At 37.1% G+C, this 7370-nt stretch overlaps 1 long non-coding RNA gene across 1 annotated transcript; it reads left to right on the top strand.

The window, feature by feature from the left end:
* Positions 1 to 4357: 4357 nt before the first annotated feature.
* Positions 4358 to 5988, top strand: LOC149098902 (uncharacterized). Its single transcript, XR_016203972.1, has 2 exons — positions 4358 to 4742; positions 5807 to 5988. It is a non-coding gene; the product is annotated as an uncharacterized LOC149098902 (long non-coding RNA).
* Positions 5989 to 7370: the final 1382 nt, after the last annotated feature.

Here is a 7370-nt window from a genome sequence, read left to right as displayed (position 1 = left end):
AAATCTAATGTTCCAGTTTTAGAGTTGATAAAAGCCCTCGTTTATCTTCATAACTCAGTAATAACAGATACTAGAATACCCACCATACTTATTGGAGATTTCAATATTAATCTAATGCAAGACACAACAGACGAAAGGTCTCTCAAAAAATCACTGATAAAAAACAGAGGATACATACAATTAGTTAACCATTATACTACTGACTGCCGTACACAAATGGATCACATTTATATCACTGTACCACAACTTGAGCAATCTTCATGAACCCTTGAGTCATACTGAGGCAACTCGGAATTGGCCTATTGGCTGCAAACATGTCTTTTTGGGGGTTGCCAAATATTTGAAGTTTTACAGCCGACAAGCAAACTTTCGCGCCAACGTTTGCAAGTATTAGAGGTTTTTGATATATTTTCGATTAATATTTACTTGCGCAACTTCAACTTCGTTTGTTGATAGTCCTCGCAACAGACGGCTGGATCACTGGTCCGTATCGCTTTTGTCCGTGACGTCGTATCCGCTTTTTATGCAAACTAACATGCGAGCAGCGCGGGGGAAAATATGGCGGAGGTTGTCTGTCCGTGAAAATTAAACCTGTTAGCAAAAATGTGTTCTACGTAGAAACATTTTGGATAATCCAAAAAAAAAAAGCGTAAAACTAAAACAGGAACTGCACGAAATCGTAGCCAGCAAGAATCTGGACCCCAAGGGTATCTTTGCAGCGATAAACTTATTTATGGTAAATCGGTAAACAAATATTCTGAGTTGAGTCGAAATCGTCATCACTGAGCCCGAGTGGTCCAATGCAAGAGAACTATCCAGTGATACCAAGGATCATAAGCCAATGTTGCTTCTTCGGCCTGCCTCTGTTATAAGACCTCTACAGCAAACTAGACCTTTTCCTTTTTACCATACAGGTTCTACCACTCTTGGTAACATCACCGAATGGTACTAGTTCTGAAGGATTTCCAAATCGAAAAAGCTCATATTTGTAAACTGAAGGTAAGAACTCTTTTTCTGTTCTTGGGATAAAAGATACCAGGAGTATAAGGTAAAGTACTGTTTCTGTCCCGATTGCATGATACGTTTGGGTAAACACACGGGCGTAATAAAACTCGTATCCAAGCACATGTTTAGTTAGCCCTACCTTTTTGCGTCTATCGAAAATAACCATAAAGAAAATAACCAACGGACAAAATCAAGTTGATTTACTGGTAAACATCGCCGAAAAATAACCTTTTTTCCGGCAAAATTAATTAGTGAGAGAATAGGCGTTTCCTCGGTGATCCGCATGCTGTAAGTAATGCCAAGTTTTGTAGCAAAGGCTATAAACAAGTACAGTAGAACAGGTCATACATTCATTCAAAACTTATTTCCTGTTTTTTTGGGTGCACTCACAAGAGCTGATGGTTCACGGGATAATAATTACTAAAATGTACAGATACTTTTCAGGTTTGTTGATTACAAATAACCTCCCTTCTTTGTAAGACAGATGAAGACTTAATTAATGGCAAATATTTACAAAAGAACATGTGTTCCATTTACAATTGGATATCAAAATTGCAAAGTTTTTTTCAAAATCCCCTACGTCTGCATCAAAATGTAATTTGTGATAATCGGTATTGACATAAATTAATATTTTGCCGACACGGAACGGAGAACTGGGTGGGAGAGTAGTACGCGAAGGCTCGTGAGTAGTACGTTTGTAAAAAGACACGGTTGAGAAACTTGTGACATTCTACGGTCAGCCTTGCCACTAGCACTTTCCCATAAGGTTTATTTTTATTGTATAATTAGCGTCACATGATTTGTTTTTTCATTCTGTTGTCAGTTATAGGTCAACCTTAAAACCCCAAAGATGGCGCCACTGCATTTGGTCGGGGGTACACGGTCCCTATGTTTCCTAACAAGAGGTTTTTGGGGTTTACGTGTCCGGCTTTGGCGCATGTAGGACGTTACTTGATGTATCTCTTATCCACTTTGTTGTAAGCTTATTGTCGCAAATAAAACATATCTTGGGCCTGGCTGACCAACGCGCCCATGCCTCAACCTTTCAGTGTGTTCGGTTGTGTAGTGAAGGCAAAATATGTAGAAGTAAGACCGTGCTATTATGTGCTAAATGTCCATGTGACGATGCTTCAACATGACATTTGGAATAGACCTTTTTAGCATAGGCCGCTTGTTGCACTATTTTAGACCATGTGTTGATACTCTTGAGAATTCTCGCTTTCAAATTTTCAAATAGTCGCGTGTATATGAATAGATATTTTTTTAGGTTGATAAAAGACAATTCTCTAGCAAATATCACGTGATGTGTAATGGGAAAACAAACCACCCAAGCTAAAAAAGTCTATAGAGCATTACTGGAGTGCACAGGCCAGATGTGTTTGTAACAGGCGGTCAAAACTGGCCCGTGCTATTAAACCCTTACTTCATATCCAGTGTTTTCTAAAGATAAATTTGGAATCAACTACGACAAATATTTGAGACAAATCATTCTAATTCTTACCAGTGTCGGATAAAGTGGGCGTCATCAATGGCCCTCAGCCTCAGCCTTTCCCTATAAGTTACATATATCAAATTTATATGGATCACCATATCGGGGACCCTAGCACGACCTAAAATAATCCGCCCTCTTTTGCTCGTCCCAGATATTAATTACTTTTACACAGATTGAAGTAAGAAACCTGGCTTGGTCCTGCATAAGCGAGTTGAGCAGAGAGATAATATAACCAATGCACAACCAGCACAACTAGTAAATCGGACTGGTTTCTGAATCTCATCAACGCAGCATCGAAGATGAGCGAGAAAGACTGAAAAACTACGGATTTTCCTGAAGCCGTTGGCTGTAAAACTAAGACATCTTTTCCCTTAATTTGCCGATACGAAAAGCGCCCTAAAACACACTTTACAGCAAAAGAAAACTCATCAGCACTGTTTTCCGCCATGTTGGAAAAACGAGTGACAGAATTGACCTATCACAGCCAAGCCTGCTCGATTCTAGCAGGCTTGGCCGTGATTGGTCCAAAAATACAATGGCTAGACCAGTGATCCAGCCGTGGTGTGGGGAAAGAAACGCGGGCTCACAAAGCGGCTGCAAATCGAGCCTACTTCAAACCAGCAGTTCTTCTGTCTTAGGATTTGAGAAACGAGGTGTCGCATGCTTCCAGTTAGTACAATGAGTCTCAGGTTTCGTCTTCAAAGTTCAGCTGCGCACAAGAACGCTAAGCAACATCACGAGACAGGTAACATCGACTCGCTTTCAGGAAACCACATCAGAACACCGAGCAAACTGTCGTTCACTTATTCGAAGTTGTTGGAATCGATTGTCCAAAGTAAGGGGTCATTTTCTCGAAGAAGTCTTGGATATCCATTTTTTCCCGCCATTTTAGCAGAACTTACAATGCACGAACGCCCTTCAAACCTCAAATATTTGGAGGCAAACATGTCATGTTTTCACCAATTAGAACATATTTTACGTCATGTGTCCACGCTGAGATGAAAAACTCGGTATTACACCCATGACACCCATTTTTTTTTTTTTCTGATTTGAATATTCCAGATATTATGACCGACCGAACCTCTCTTCTCCAAAGAATTTCCCCGCCATGAACCAATTCTCAATGATGGCCCATTTTGTAGGCCTTCTTGTAGGATGAAAGCAATCAGTTGAAAACGAATTTCGGATTAAAAAAGCGAACGAAATCAACTGGAGGGAATGTTAAGCTTAAAATGATAAGCGGAAAATTCGCCCATCATGCTAAGTAATATTCAATTTCATATTCAAAGACGTGGTAGTCAAAAATAGATATATATTAAACTCGATTTGGCTTTTTCGTCATTTTCTTGTAAAGAAATATTTTCGTTTTCAAACGGAAGTTAAAACCAGACACGATAATTATAAAGACAACTGTCCATGTTAATGATTTAGACTACAGAAATTATAAGTTGCGCACAAACACCTTAATGAGAATTTAAAAGCTAAGTATTTACTTTATAAAAGCAGCTGAAAGGAAGTCCCAACGAAATTAGCGTCTTCCAAATTGCTTGCCTTATTTGTCAAGTAATCAATAGCCTGACAAGTTAATTAAAAGGTTGTTTAAAGACTGTCAAGATGAACGGGCCTTTTGGAAGAAATGTCAGAAAGCAACAAATATTAGGTCAGAGATACATGGCGACTAGTTAAGTCCTAAAACGTAAAACCGATTGATATTTTGAGATATCATAAAATTTTAACCATATTAATAGAGATAATCTGATGACCTTTATTAATACGCGATAAATTTTTAAAGCTCGGAGCTTCTGGAGCCGTGGATAAAATTTACAAAAAAAAAAACGGAATGCAATTTCACTTGGACTACTGAGAGTATGTGGGCAGACCTCATTTATATTGAAAAATAATTTATTTTTGGAGAAAAAAAGAAACTGTTCAGCAAATTTTCAAACCGATCGTGAATATTGCATTTAATTGCATATTATAAATTATTAGTTCGGTTAGAAATGTATTGTTTGTTTCTTCGTGGAAAGTTGGATTAGAAGCGTGATATTTAGTTTTTTGATCTCAGACAGATGGAAATCGAAACCGAAAAATATTCAACCAATTAGTATTGAACACCAGAGCATTTTGACATATTATTTACATTAAACTCCTCTTCTAAAAGCAACATGAAATTGATATCTACAGAATGACTGTTCTTCATTATCAGTGAGACCACTCACTTGGAGCTAAGTCTTCTATTGACGAGGTAGGCTGAGTGACTTTTAAACTTCTTGAATGATGCTACTTACTGCTGTCGATTTATTGCCTCGTTACAAATTAAGAACATGTTTTTGCCGGTCAGTCAGCCCTTCGTTTTTTCCCATTGTCGGGATTGTTGTTGTTTGACAGGATGGTATTCAAATTCAAACTCAGTTTAACATTTGAAATTTAAAGCGAGTTTTTCTGTCAGCCCTGAGTTAATTTCGTCTCAACTTTTCATCTTACCTGAAGAGATGAAGTTTTCCAGTACTAGGCAGACAGTGGTTATGTACGAATAAAAACATTCTTGCGTCTTAAAAGTGGCACAGGTTATATTGTCGTATTCGGACCCTTGTCTTTTGCGTCACAGTTATATTTAGTGTTTTAAAGAAACCTTGGAGCTTATGTCTCTCTTAACTAAATTAAAGCTACATTAAAATGTCGAATGTCGTGTGTTCTGTTGTTAAGGGTAATTGTTTTACGTAGTTCTTTACAAAAATTGGGAAAAAGCTGCAAAGTTAGAACTTTACCGCTCTCGAATTCGTTAATAGAGATCTTTGAAGCCATAAAGTTTAGTCTACTTGAATAGAATTAACTGAAGCGTTGTCAACCTGTGTATATGCATACTATGGTTTTAATGAAACATTTAGCTTGGCGTTGAGATCAGGACGCTATTGTGAAACCGAGTGTAAAACGTATTCCCGTTAGCTTTTGATCACTTAATCGTCGTAAGAGTTTTGAGCATTTCGTTTTCCTAGGTCGAACTCTAAAGCGGAACTCTTAATTAGCATCAAAAGATGTTTCATGGAAAGATTCGAACGCTTCTGTCTTTCAATATTCTCAGGTTAGCTGAAGTAAGTGGTATTGAACTTAATACAAAAATGGCCGAGTTATTTACGTGTCGACCCCAAGTGTGCAATTTGTAGTTGCATTTACAGCAGGGTAATTGCAGTATCCTTAACGGTGCGAAACAAAAGAGCGACAGTATTTAATTTACAATTATTTAAAATCATAATAATTGAAGTGAAATTTTTTATTTTTTTGAATTAAACCAACCTTATCTCTTTACAGTGTGACTATTTTCCCTTGCCTTTAAACCTAAAGTTTCCTGTTAACAAGGTAAGTTGAAGACTCTCTAAACTTTTTATCAGATAATTTTTACTGTGCGTATATCCTATGTGCTGGGAGAAACACGTTCAGTGCTATAATCGGATAGCTGTTCGCAATCATTATGTATATTAAAAAAAAACAAAGTCAGTTAAACATTTGAAAGCCAAGAAGAGTGTTGTTCACAATCCTGAGTGAATTTAGTTGACAGTTTTAAACTCGATTAACACTTTTCAGCGTTTTAGCTCGTGCAGCGAATTAACTTGACATAATATTCGGCTGTCAGTATTTTTTTGACCCAAAACCAAGTCTTCGAGGCAGCAGACTTTTAGCTTTCTTAATACGAGCTCAATTTTATTTGAACGCAGAATAATACTTAGTTTCTCGCTTTTCGAAGACTTCAATTTGATGTTGGTTTAAAATGTGCGATGTCCGAACATGGAACAGGAGTAAAATAAGCTGATAACTCGCTTTTTCTCGTTGATAATCAAGAAACATAAATTATTCATTTCTTAAGAAAGGGTAGGTAGGAAACGCGAGGTTGTGATCCCGTTTCAAGCACAGATTTTACGTTTTCTAGATATACTTCTTAGGTACTGTTTACGGTACTTTTTTCGTAAAAATAATTCACTCATCACGTATGTCTTTTGGTTGCTTTTCACGCTTCACACGATAACTTTTGCCCCTATCGCGTGTTTGGAATAAACTCTGTCTACCCTCATAGGAATGAAATGACATTGTAAAGTAGCTGAAAGGAGGTCTTGGGGAAATAAAAAGTTCCGAACCAGTTGCGTTGTTGGTGAAAATAATCTATCGGTAAAGCAGTACTCACCGAGAGCCGCCTTGGGCGCCTGACATCTTGTTTGCTTCTTGTTTACACTGAACATTTGTTATTTTTGCATTAGACCAACATTGAAAGTTTCTTCGAAGTGTGACTGGGTTAGTTTACTCAGAGACCACTCACCAGGATGTAAAGTTTGATATCAAAGTGAGTTGAAGTCTTTGTCAACATTTTTTCTTGATAATGTCTACTGTAGATATCATTCTTTTGTTTTAAAGAACATTGTTTTGCCGCTGAGATCTACTATGTTTTTATATTCATTACTATTAAAAATTGCTCGTTTAAGGAGTCTCACAATCCTAGGAATTTTCAAAATCTTGTGGGAAGTTTTTCTCGACCTTACATTAAAATTATAGTCAATTGTTTAGGCGCTTACATACAATAATGGTAATATGTTCCAAACGTTCTTTTCGCACTGCGCGGAAATGATTTTTTTTTTTTTTTGAAAGTATTCAATCGAGTTATTGTATAGATTCTGCGCCTGTCTAGAGCTGTTGAGGAATGCACTACAAGACATTGCGACAAAGAAATTTCTGCCGAACGGAGAATCATTCTTTACATAAATACACTTGCGCGTCAATGACTGCGTATTCACTACATTTATCATTTTATCTGTTTTTAGATGTATTATATGCTTTTCTAAAACATATTTTAGTTTAAACTATTAATTTCACAAAAAAAAAAAAA

This window comes from Orbicella faveolata, unplaced genomic scaffold (genome assembly GCF_042242905.1).
Source record: "Orbicella faveolata isolate gen_17 unplaced genomic scaffold, um_ofav_v1 contig_46, whole genome shotgun sequence".
Lineage (NCBI taxonomy): Eukaryota > Metazoa > Cnidaria > Anthozoa > Scleractinia > Merulinidae > Orbicella > Orbicella faveolata.
Note: the sequence above shows the minus strand (reverse complement) of the source record. Positions and strands in the feature narration are given on the sequence as shown.